The following is a 13349-nucleotide window of genomic DNA, read 5'->3' on the forward strand; positions in this document are numbered from 1 at the left end:
TGTTTTGGCCACGCTTGATACACTTCAGACATATGTTGCAAACAGCAATGGTGCGATCTGCTGCACACGTCTCAAAAAAGGCCCACACCAAAGAACTTTTGGAAAAACGCGCGGAGTCAGCAGTGCCCTGCACATGCGGAGCTCTGCGGTGTGATGCAGTCGGTTGCCTGCCCTTAAGCTGGCCCCTGGAGGGCATCCTGCCTTGTTGGAGATGTGCCTCCTCCTTCTCCTCTCTTCTATCTGGCACCTACATAGAGTCAGTGACCTCATCATCCCCTCCCTCCTTGCCACTGGAGCAAACCTGGCAGTATGCTGCAGCTGGGGGGACATGACTGCCAGTTTCTTGTCCTTCTTGGGCACCCCCTCTCTCTGGGCTTATGTTACTGCCTTCATCCTCAACCTGGGTATCATCATCAGAGCCTTCAAAACGTTGCGCATCCTCTCTCGCAGCATGTACCCTACACTGTGGTCGAACAGTTCGGGGGACTCCTCAGGGCATGATGGTGGGGCTAGGGAAGGAGTGACTGATGACATTGAGCCAATGGAAGAGGCCCCTTTGGTAGCTGCATTGGCAGACAAAGTACCCTAAGCCTGGGTGACAGAGGATGAGGAGGATGAGGACGGCTTGGTCATCCACTCTACCAACTCTTCTGCATGTTGTGGTTCAACATGGCCAGCCGCTGAAAAAAAGGACAAGAGTGCCCCATGTCCACATGCTTAGGATGCACCGTGTCCATGACCAGCACTGTTGGCTGTAGACCCAGAGCCTGCTTGCCCTCTTTTAGTGGCCTGTGAGTGTCTGCCTCTCCTTGGTGGCCTTCCAGACATACTGTACAATTAGATTAGCAAAACAACGCCTGAAGTTTACTAAAAACAGTACACCAGGAATGGCCTAATGGCCTACAGTCGGGTATAGGCTTGGCTAGACTATATATATATATATATATATATATATATATATATATATACAAGCCTGTATATATATATATATATATATATATATATATATATATATATAAAATAAATGAACTGCAACTCACTGAGTCACCTGCCTGAAAGTGTCTTTGAACACGTACTCCAGGAATGGCCTACAGTCAGGTATAGGCTTGTCTGGACTACAATGCAGTAGATATATATTTTATGATCTGCAGCTCACCGAGTCACCTGCCTGAATGTGTCTTTGAACACATGCTCCGTGAATGGCCTACAGTCAGGTATAGGCTTGGTTAGATTATATATATACAGGCCTGTATAAATATATATTAAATGCACTGCAGCTAGCTGAATCAACTGCCTGCCTGAAGTAAAACAGTACACCAGGAACGGTCTGCAGTGAGATGAAGCTAAACTGCGTACAGTATATATATATATATATATATATATATATATATATATAAAAAGCCGGGATGTGTATATATATATATATATATATATATATATATATATATATATATATATATATATTATATATATATATATATATATATATATATATATATATATATATTAAATACACTGCAGCTAACTGAATCAACTGCCTGCCTAAAGTATAACAGTACAGCAGGAACGGTCTGTAATGAGATCTAGCTAAAACTGTATGCAGTGGATATACAGTACATATATATATATATATATATATATATATATATATATATATATATATATATATATATATATATATATTATAATATATATATATACTAGACTGACTGTATATATATATATATATATATATATATATATATATGAAATACACTGCAGCTAACTGAATCGCCTGCCTGCTCAAACTAAATGAAATTACACTCTCTCTGCCTCTCTCTGTCCCTCTCTGTCTCTCTCCTAACAATGCCACCAACACACTACACATGGCCGACGTGCAGGCGGCCTTATATAGTGTGGGGCGTGGACTTAACCCCCTGAGCCATAATTGGCCAAAGGCACCCTGCCTTTGGCCAATTATGGCTCTCTTCGATGACGGCGCTGTGATTGGTCATAGTGCATGCTTGGCCAATCATCAGCCAGCACTGCGATGACGCAGTGCATTATGGGCCGTGACGAGCCGCTCAAATTTGGCGCGAGCGGCCATAATGTTCGATCTTCGTCGAATGATCGAACAGCCGATGTTCGAGTCAAACTCACGTTCGACTCGAACAGACAGCTCATCCCTAGAATGCAGCCTTTTCTAGGCAACCTTGGTTCTTTTCCAGAGAGTGTAACATTTTTTTTTTCAGCAACAGATGACATGACCAACAGAATAAATACAAAGTAATACAATAATAAGATCTATAAGTCACCTTCGGAAATATACTCACTTTTGCTGTACATTTAATTATTTACATTTACTGTTCACATTTAATAAGGATATAGACACGTCACACATCTGGCATATATGTCTAATCTTTATATGCACCTAAGTGTCTTTCAGCCAAAGGCATGCATCCATAGATCCTAAGCCATTCCATCCATCATCCTCTCTTTCTTAACAGTTAAATCTTCCCTTGATATGCAATTATTCCTTGATCATTAAAATGTAAAGGAAACTGTTGGGTTAAAGGAAATGGCTGCACACCACCGTGAAGCTGCTTAAGCGTTTTTTTTTCCATGAAGTGTCAAGACATGACAGCACACCAAGGTAAAGGATACAAAGTAGCTGTTAACGTGTTTTATAAAGGATTGTGCTTACTCATAACTCATACTCGTTTAGGTAATCCTTTACCTTGGTGCGCTGTCCTGTCTTGACATTTGATGGAATAAACCATTTAAGCAGCTTCACGGTGGTGTGCAGACATTTCTCTACTTTATTTCAGAGTGCAACCTGGCTGGGCACCCACATAGAGACTATGTAAGGCTGACAGTGTCTCACCTTGAGCGGTGTTCTGCTCTACACTGAAACTGATTGGTTGGTCAAACACTTGTGATCTTGTTGTTAAACAATACATACATTTTCCTTTAAAAAGCCCAAGACATTCATTACAGTTAATCCGGTCATACATGGATGCTTTACACTTGATCACTGCCGGTTGCTATAGCCGTTAGCAGTAATCATTGTGTTCTGCCAGCCAAGAAGACTTCCCATTCCCCCCAGCTGAACACAATAGGCATTCCACATCAACAATGATTGTGTTGATACGGAGTCGAGCAATTTTTATTACCTTCCACCTGAGGGGTAAGTAAAGAATATTGAGTCATCTATTGGCCGCTTTATTGATATAGATAATTAAGGCCAGCTGTAGTTGTTATAACCCTTGTTTCCTGTGTTTGAATACTACAGTTTTTGTTGGCCTTTTGAATAGAATTAGCAGAGGAAGGGTCTGCAATTCCATTTTATCAGTACCGAGGATCTTGCTTTTGATGTATAAATAAAAGTTTGTTATCAGTTTGCTATCTGTCTATGCATAAACATTCAGGAAGGGTTTCCAGAGAAATAAGGACTAGCTAAAGTAACAGCTCTTTACAAACATTTCCCTTTCAGACATGGTGTAGATCAACAAAACCTCGGTTGAAGCTATCCAATAAGTAATTAAATAATAATGTAGTGCTTTGAGAAAAGCTCCAAAAAAAACTATTACTACAACCATATCATAAGATAACATGAGGCCCATGCTGGATCCCTTTGATTCTTCCCTTTGATTTACGCTTTTTCAAATAACTGTACAAATGATGGTGTCTCGCAAGGCCCTAGTTTGTGAGAAATTCTGGCAGCTAGGGGCATTTTATGATTAGAGGTGTTTATCAATTGGGAATACAGTATGTGAAACCAACTTGCACTTATTCCCTTGTGGCAAACAGCTAATATAGGAGTATTAAAAACAGTTGGCTTGTCTCAGTACCTGCATTGATGAGAGGGTAGTTTCAGTTTACCTTTAAATAACCAGATTTTTCATTTGCTGACAACTAGTAGCAGACACACTTTTCAAATCTGATAGATAGATAGATAGATAGATAGATAGATAGATAGATAGATAGATAGATAGATAGATAGATAGATAGATAGATAGATAGACAGACAGATAGATAGATAGATAGACAGATAGATAGACAAGTGTTAATATCCAACCTGTATAAATTGGCAGTCCTTAACACAGGGGAACTTCAATTCTTTTCCTACAAGATCCCTAAGGAATATTGCAAATTGGCTAACTAGCAGTCATTGTATGCTAATTACAATATATTGTGACAGGTATTTACTAGTATACAGAAAAAGCATCTTCTGGGAGCCTAATAACAACATGTGAACTCACTGTACAGAGATTCCATACAATTGAGTACAAAACTTTGCTTTTAAAACACCTTATATGTGCAGTCATTTGTACTTTTTGGATGCAACTTGTAGATATACTTGACAGCAAACCATGACATTTCCTAATTAAAAAGTGAAGAACATAACACTTTGCCACCTGCAAAGTAATAAATAAGAGGCTTACGTTACATGTTCTGCATTTAGAATTTAGAATGACATTTTGATGGCTACATGATGCCAGAATGCAATAAGCCACTCTATCTTTTTTCCCTATCATGACATAAAACTAGCTAAATGTATAGCAAGTCTAATTGAAGTTGTCACATATTTGATAAAGAATGCAAACCCTCCTATTTCCTGTTGTCTGGTCACAACTGCTTCACTGAAATAAAATCACAAAAACAAATGAAGCTTTAAGTGAGGAGTTTTTTCTTTCTCTTGTAATGGTGGTCTGGAACTGAAATTGCAAATACTGTTTAGATGATTGAAGATGCCACATTAAGTAATAACATTATAAAATATGTATATAAACAAACACAATTAAAAAAGAACTATTGACAAATGAAATGACCATGATACATAACTGAAGATAAATTAAAAATGTCTACTCTAGTGGGGTTCCCCTTATATACAAGTGTTAGAATCTAGAAAAAGGAAACTGTGTACAATTAGTACACCTCCTAAGTATACCATATCTGTCAGTACTGGGGCAATGCCCATGATCTCAAAGCAGAAAGACCTAAAAAAAAAGAAAGAAAAAAGGATGCACGATCTTAGCATATAAAGTAAAGTTGGCCATACAGCATTGGCAGCATTTCGGCAATTTCAACCACTTAGATCAACTTGGAATCAAATATGAGAGTGAAAGTGCTTGTCTGAGAATAAGCAATCTGCTACCCACAAGTTTAAACAACAACCTACATTTGATTGATTGAACTGGTCTATAAATTGACAGGTTCAATACAAGTTATTAATAAAATACTTTGGCAATTTCCTTGAAAGCAATTTGATTTTTCTGTTGGGTTCAATCAAGTCTATTTCAATCCCCTCTCCTTGCACTCAAACAAAACCACTTATTTCCATGTTTGATTGCTGGGAATTTTTATTCTAGCTCAATTGATAAAAATGGTTGAAATTGCCAGGAAGATGCCACTTGTTTGGCCAGCTTGAGGGTCAAGCAATTTCTGAGAGTGGACTCTAGCATCATGTCTAGGGATGAGCTTCGAGTTCGACTCGAACATTGGCTGTTCGCAAGTTCGCCGAATAGCGAACAATTTGGGGTGTTCGCGGCAAATTCGAATGCCGCAGAACACCCTTTAAAAGTCTATGGGAGAAATCAAAAGTGCTAATTTTAAAGGCTTATATGCAAGTTATTATCATAGAAAGTGTTTGGGGACCCGGGTCCTGCCCCAGGGGACATGGATCAATGCAAAAAAAAGTTTTAAAAACGGCCGTTTTTTCAGGAGCAGTGCTTTTAATAATGCTTAAAGTCAAACAATAAAAGTGTAATATCCCTTTAAATTTCATACCTGGGGGGTGTCTATAGTATGCTTGTAAAGGGGCGCATGTTTCCCGTGTTTAGAACAGTCTGACAGCAAAATTACATTTCGAAGGAAAAAACCCATTTAAAACTACCCGCGGCTATTGCATTGCCGACAATACACATAGAAGTTCATTGATAAAAACGGCATGGGAATTCCCCACAGGGAAACCCCGAACCAAAATTAAAAAGAAAAAATGACGTGGGAGTCCCCCTAAATTCCATACCAGGCCCTTCAGGTCTGGTATGGATATTAAGGGGAACCCCGGCCAAAATTTAAAAAAAAAAATGACGTGGGGTTCCCCCTAAATTCCATACCAGACCCTTCAGGTCTGGTATGGATTTTAAGGGGAACCCCGCGCAAAAAAAAAAAAAAATGGCATGGGGTCCCCCCAAAAATCCATACCAGACCCTTATCCGAGCACGCAACCTGGCAGGCCGCAGGAAAAGAGGGGGGGACGAGAGTGCGCCCCCCCTCCTGAACTGTACCAGGCCACATTCCCTCAACATTGGGAGGGTGCTTTGGGGTAGCCCCCCAAAACACCTTGTCCCCATGTTGATGAGGACAAGGGCCTCATCATCACAACCCTGGCCGGTGGTTGTGGGGGTCTGTGGGCGGGGGGCTTATCGGAATCTGGAAGCCCCCTTTAACAAGGGCACCCCCAGATCCCGGCCCCCCCTGTGGGAAATGGTAAGGGGGTACTTACCCCTACCATTTCACTAAAAAACTGTCAAAAATGTTAAAAATGACAAGAGACAGTTTTTGACAATTCCTTTATTTAAATGCTTCTTCTTTCTTCTATCTTCCTTCATCTTCTTCTTCTGGTTCTTCTGGCTCTTCTGGTTCTTCCTCTGGCGTTCTCGTCCAGCATCTCCTCCGCGGCGTCTTCTATCTTCTTCTCCTCGGGCCACTCCGCACCCATGGCATGGGGGGAGGCTCCCGCTCTTCTCTTCATCTTCTTCTTCATCCCGCCCCATCTGACACACGCCCCATCTGACACACGGGACATGTCAGGACTTCCCTGTGGCATTCCACGTGACGTCACAGGGAAGGCGGTCAAGTCACCGTGCGTCAGAGGGGGGCCCCACCCCCCATTATTTAAGAACTGTCAGACGAGGAGATGCCGTCACACAGCGGGAGCCTCCCTCCATGCCAGCATGGGTGCGGAGCAGCCCGGAGAAGAAAATGCAGAAGAGAAGAAGAGAAGAAGGAAGAAGAGAAGAGGATGAAGAAGAAGATGAAGAGAAGAGCGGGAGCCTCCCCCCATGCCATGGGTGCAGAGCGGCCCAAGGAGAAGAAGATAGAAGACGCCGCGGAGGAGATGCTGGACGAGAGCGCCGGAGGAAGAACCAGAAGAGCCAGAAGAACCAGAAGAAGAAGAAGATGAAGGAAGATAGAAGAAAAAAGAAGCATTTAAATAAAGGAATTGTCAAAAACTGTCTCTTGTCATTTTTAACATTTTTGACAGTTTTTTAGTGAAATGGTAGGGGTAAGTACCCCCTTACCATTTCACACAGGGGGGGGGCCGGGATCTGGGGGTCCCCTTGTTAAAGGGGGCTTCCAGATTCCGATAAGCCCCCCGCCCGCAGACCCCCACAACCACCGGACAGGGTTGTGGGGATGAGGCCCTTGTCCTCATCAACATGGGGACAAGGTGTTTTGGGGGCTACCCCAAAGCACCCTCCCAATGTTGAGGGCATGTGGCCTGGTACGGAGGGCATGTGGCCTGGTACGCACTCTCGCCCCCCCTCTTTTCCTGCGGCCTGCCAGGTTGCTTGCTCGGATAAGGGTCTGGTATGGATTTTTGGGGGGACCCCATGCCATTTTTTTTTTTTTGCGCAGGGTTCCCCTTAAAATCCATATCAGACCTGAAGGGTCTGGTATGGAATTTAGGGGGAACCCCACATCATTTTTTTTTTATTTTGGCCGGGGGTCCCCTTAATATCCATACCAGACCTGAAGGGCCTGGTATGGAATTTAGGGGGACTCCCACGTCATTTTTTTTTTAAATTTTGGTTCGGGGTTTCCCTGTGGGGAATTCCCATGCCGTTTTTATCAATGAACTTCTATGTGTATTGTCGGCAATGCAATAGCCGCGGGTAGTTTTAAATGGGTTTTTTCCTTCGAAATGTCATTTTGCTGTCAGACTGTTCTAAACACAGGAAACATGCGCCCCTTTACAGGCATACTATAGACACCCCCAGGTACGAAATTTAAAGGGATATTACACTTTTATTGTTTGACTTTAAGCATTATTAAAATCACTGCTCCTGAAAAAACGGCCGTTTTTAAAACTTTTTTTTGCATTGATCCATGTCCCCTGGGGCAGGACCCGGATCCCCAAACACTTTTTATGACAATAACTTGCATATAAGCCTTTAAAATTAGCACTTTTGATTATTCATGTTCGTGTCCCATAGACTTTAACGGTGTTCGTGTGTTCGAGCGAACTTTTTTCCTGTTCGCATGTTCTGGTGCGAACCGAACAGGGGGATGTTCGGCTCATCCCTAATCATGTCTAGAAATAAACCAAGGAAGAAGTCAAATATTGGCAGAATATAAAAAAACAGCAGAATGCAAAGTAACACAACCTAAACATGGAAATGTCAGGGCTGGGCTCAGCCCTCCCTTCTCAGTGCTCAGCTGTCAGCTAATTGCCAGCACTCATCATTCCACAGTGCCTCCCCTAGTGAACATTTCCTGCTCATCAGCCAGCCCCTTCTGGCTATTTAAACTGCCTGGTTAATTTTTCCCATGCCTTTGCCTTGGTTAACATATCTGAAGATTCTCTGCTGTGTTCCTGTTAAAGACTTGCCTGGCTGATGTCCCTTCTGGTTCCTGATCCTGTTTGCTCTCTCCAACTACGCTGATCTCTGGCTTCCTGTTTTACTGGCTTGCACTGACTACCCGCTTTGATTACCGAACCCTGGCTAGGTTTACTATTTGTACCATTTTTACGACTATATTAAAAGGTGTGATTTTTGCTGCATTTTCTGTCTCTGTCTGATTCATGGTTCCTGACAGGACAGGAACATTGCTTAACCACTTCAATACCAGGCACTTAGACACCTTCCCGCCCAGGCCAATTTTCAGCTTTCAGTGCTGTCGCAATTTGAATGACAATTGCGCGGTCATGCTACACTGTACCCAAACAAATGTTTTATCATTTTGTTCCCACAAATAGAGCTTTCTTTTGGTGGTAGGTATTTGATCACCTCTGCAGTTTTTATTTTTTGCGCAGCAAATAAAAAAAGACCGAAAATTTAAAAAAAACACAAGTTTTTCTTTGTTTCTGTTAAAAATTTTTTTTCTCCTTCAATGATGGGCACTGATATGGCAGCACTGATGGGCACCGATGAGGTGGCACCAATGAGGTGGCACTGATGAGGTGGCACTGACAGGCACTGATGATGGGCACTGATAGACGGCACTGATGGGCACTGATAGGTGGCACTGATGGGCACTGATAGGTGGCACTGGTATGCGGCACTGATGGGCACTCATAGGTGGCACTGATGGGCACTCGTAGGTGGCATTGATTGGTACATATAGGTGGCATGGGTACTTATGGGTGGCACTGATGTGTGGCACTGATGGGCACTGATAGGTGGGCACTGATGGGCACTGATGGGCACAGATGGGCAATGACAGGTGGCACCGATGGGCAATGACAGGTGGCACTGGTAAAACATATTGGGGGCATTGCTGGGCAGATCTGCAACATAATGGTGCCAATCAGTGCCCATTTGTGGGCACTGATGGGCACAGATTGGGCACATTGGGCACATGTGGATGGCCATGGGGTACATACCTGGCCATCCACATGTTGCCCCTTCCCTGGTGGTCCTAGTGGCGATCCCTGGTGGTCCAGTGTGGTGATCTGAGGGGGGCTGTGCTGATAAACAATCAGTGCAGACCCCCCTGTCAGGAGAACCGCCGATTGGCTCTCCTCTACTCGCGTCCCATTGACAGCGTGATCAGCCGTGATTGGACACGGCTGATCACGTGGTAAAGAGCCTCTGCCGGAGGCTCTTTACCAAGATCAGTGTGGCGGTGTGTCAGGCTGACACACCGCTCCACCGATCGCCGCGATGCGTGCCCCCGGGGGCGCACGGCACCATGTTATCCTGCTGGACGTCATATGATGCCCAGTCAGGATAACGGACCACTTCCCAGACGTCAATCCGCTATAGGGCGGGCAGGAAGTGGTTAAGGAGCCTTCTGCAGTACTTTTTTTCTGGATTTTAAATGAGTGAAAATAATGAATCCCTTTGCTGTCACCGATTTAAGGCATACCTTGAGTCGCGACACAGAAACACTTCTAGCTGGCCAGGTTAGCATGCCTTATATAGGCTGCATTCCACCTACTGCTATAAGCTAATTGTCACTTCAGTGACCATCAACTTACAGCAGAACTGTCACCAAGATGCTGCTGATTAACTACTTGCCGACCACCCTATAGCAGTTTTACTGCTACAGGGCGGCCGCACTGCGCAAGATCATGTATATACTGTATAGGTGAATCTGCATTTCCAGGTATCAGGCGCGAGTGCACACCGCCAGCGGCTTGCTCCCACTGGACCGGATGTCTGCCGGCACCTACTGATCATTTGGTACTTATGCAGAGCATCAATCTGCCTATGTAAACAAGGCAGATCACCGTTCTGTCAGTAAGGAAGACATGGACCCTGTGTTCCTGCAAAGCAGGGACATAGATCTATGTCTTCTTCTAGTAAAAGCACCTCCCCCATGACAGTAAAACACCAGCTAGGCACACAGTTAACACTTTGATCGCCCCGATGTTACCCCTGCCAAGCCAGTTTAATTAGTACAGTGACAGTGCATTTTTTAACACTGATCACTGTTATAATGTCACTGGTCCCCAAAAAAGTGTCAAAAGTGTGCCCCTTACATCCTCCCCTCTCTTCTTCCCCTCTCTGTGTGAGCCAATCTCCCTCCCCTGGCCTGCTCCTGCTGCTCCAATCCCCCTGTGCCCCCCCCCAGCATTCTCAGCACTCTCCCCTCCAAAAGAGTGCTGAGAATGCTGAGAATTTCAGGATAGAGAGTGGAGGGGGGAAGAGGGTGGTAAACATGTGCCATCTGCAGTGCATATGGGTCTGCGAGTGCACGTGGGTCTGATGGTGCACGTGGGTCTGTGGGTGCACGTGAGTCTGTGAGTGCACGCGGGTCTGTGAGTACCTGTGTATTGTCTTGTTGAGTACCTGTGTAGTGTATTGTTGAGTATTGGTGTCAGGAAGCTAGTTGTTAGGTAATTTGGACAGGGTATAATTCCCAATCCTCATTAAATAGGTAGGTTTGATGCCCGGTGGGTGTGGAGATGCGACTCAATGTACATCTTGCTGCATGTATGCGTTCCTTCCGGTTCTTCTGACGCTTCTTATATAACGGAGGGCGGGGCCACCCGGTGACCCCACCGGGCAAGGTTTGTGGGAATGAGGCCCTTCTCCCCATCAACATGGGGACAAGGTGCTTTGGGGGGCTACCCCAAAGCACCCTCCCAATGTTAAGGGCATGTGGCCTGGTACAGTTCAGGAGGGGGGTGCTCTCTCGTCCCTCCTCTTTTCCTGTGGCCTGCCAGGTTGCGTGCTGTGGGGGAATCGCATGCAGTTTTTATCAATGAACTTTTATGTGTATTGTCAGACCGACAATTCATTATAGCCGGTGCAAGCGATAGTAGTTTTACAGTAGTTAGTAGTGATAGTAGCTATAGTAGTTTTACATGACTTTTTTCATTTAGAAATGTCATTTTGCTGTCAGACTGTTCTAAACACGGGAAACATGCGCCCCTTTACAGGCATACCATAGAAACCCCCCAGGTAGTAGTGATAGTAGTGATAGTAGTTTTACATTACTTTTTTTCATTTAGAAATGTCATTTTGCTGTCAGACTGTTCTAAACATGGGAAACATGCGCCCCTTTACAGGCATACTATAGACACCCCCAGGTACGAAATTTAAAGGAATATTACATTTTTATTGTTTCACTTAAGCATTATTAAAATCACTGCTCCCGAAAAAACGTCCATTTTTAAAACTTCTTTTTGCATTGATACATGCCCCCTGGGGAAGGACCCAGGTCCCCAAACACTTTTTATGACAATAACTTGCATATAAGCTTTTCAAATGAGCACTTTTGATTATTCATGTTTGCGTCCCATAGACTTTAATGGTGTTTGCATGTTCGCACAAATTTTTTGCCTGTTCGCATGTTCTGGATGCGAACCGAACCGGGGGGTGTTTGGCTCATCCCTAATGTCTATATATCACGAATAATGTACAAGTGAATGTGAAAGATGACATCACTAAGGGACAGGGTAGAATCCTTATGGGTAGAGTTCCAAAGGGATTAAGGTAAGGGGAAAATAATACTGGGAGTATGCTATAGGCCCCTAACCTGAGGGAGGAGGCAGAGGTGGACCTCCTATCACAATTTGGATTAGCAGCAAGGATGGAAAGTGTCATCATAATGGGGGATTTTAAATATCCAGACATAGACTGGGCGGAGGGAACCACGCATTCGTCTAAGGCTCTCTAGTTCCTAAATGTCTTGCAGGACAATTTTATGGGTGAGATGGTAGATGCACCAACTAGAAATAAAGCGTTACTAGATCTACTGATTACCAACAATACAGACCTGATCCCGGATGTGGAAATAAGGGGCAATTTAGGAAACAGCGATCACAGGTCAATTGGCTTCAGTATAAATCACACAAATAGGAAACATAAGGGGAATACAAAGACACTGAATTTCAAAAGAGCCAACTTCCCTAAACTACGAACCTTGCTAGAAGGCATAAATTGGGATAAAATCGCCTAGAGTATGCTATCCAGTTCTGGGCAGTTCAGCCCTCAGGGAGGATGTACTGGAAATGGAGCGAGTACAAAGAAGAGCAACTAAGCTAATAAAGGGTCTGGAGGATATTAGTTATGAGGAAAGATTGCAAGCACTAAACTTATTCTCTCTGGAGAAGAGAAGCTTAAGAGGGCATATGATTTCAATTTATATATACCGTACTGGTGACCGCACAATAGGCATAACACGTTTTCGTGGAAGGGAGTTTAGCAAGACATGTGGCCACTCATTAAAATTAGAAGAAAAGAGGTTTAACCATAACTACGTAGAGGGTTCTTTACTGTAAGAGCGGCTGGGATGTGGAATTCCCTTCCACAGGTGGTGGTCTCAGGGGGGGCATCAATAGTTTCAAAAGCACCTGAACGACCACAACATACAGAGATGTACAAGGTAATACTGACTTATAATCACAGACATAGGTTGGACTTGATGGACTTATGTCTTTTTTCAACCTCGCCTACTATGTAACTATGTAACTATCTTCTTACCAAATCCTTCCTTTTTTTCCTGTGTGAACACAGTGAGTGATAAGTAATAATCTCTACTGTGTTCATTATTAACTGGAGTATAGTGAATAGTGTTTACAATGTCTTCCATTTGTGAAGAAACAGGAAGCTTCTGTACAGAGAGTTTCCTTAATGCACAGATGTGAAGCTAACCTCTACATTACTATGACAAAGTTAAGAATTACACTA

This window comes from Aquarana catesbeiana, linkage group LG05 (assembly GCF_042186555.1).
Source record: "Aquarana catesbeiana isolate 2022-GZ linkage group LG05, ASM4218655v1, whole genome shotgun sequence".
NCBI lineage: Eukaryota > Metazoa > Chordata > Amphibia > Anura > Ranidae > Aquarana > Aquarana catesbeiana.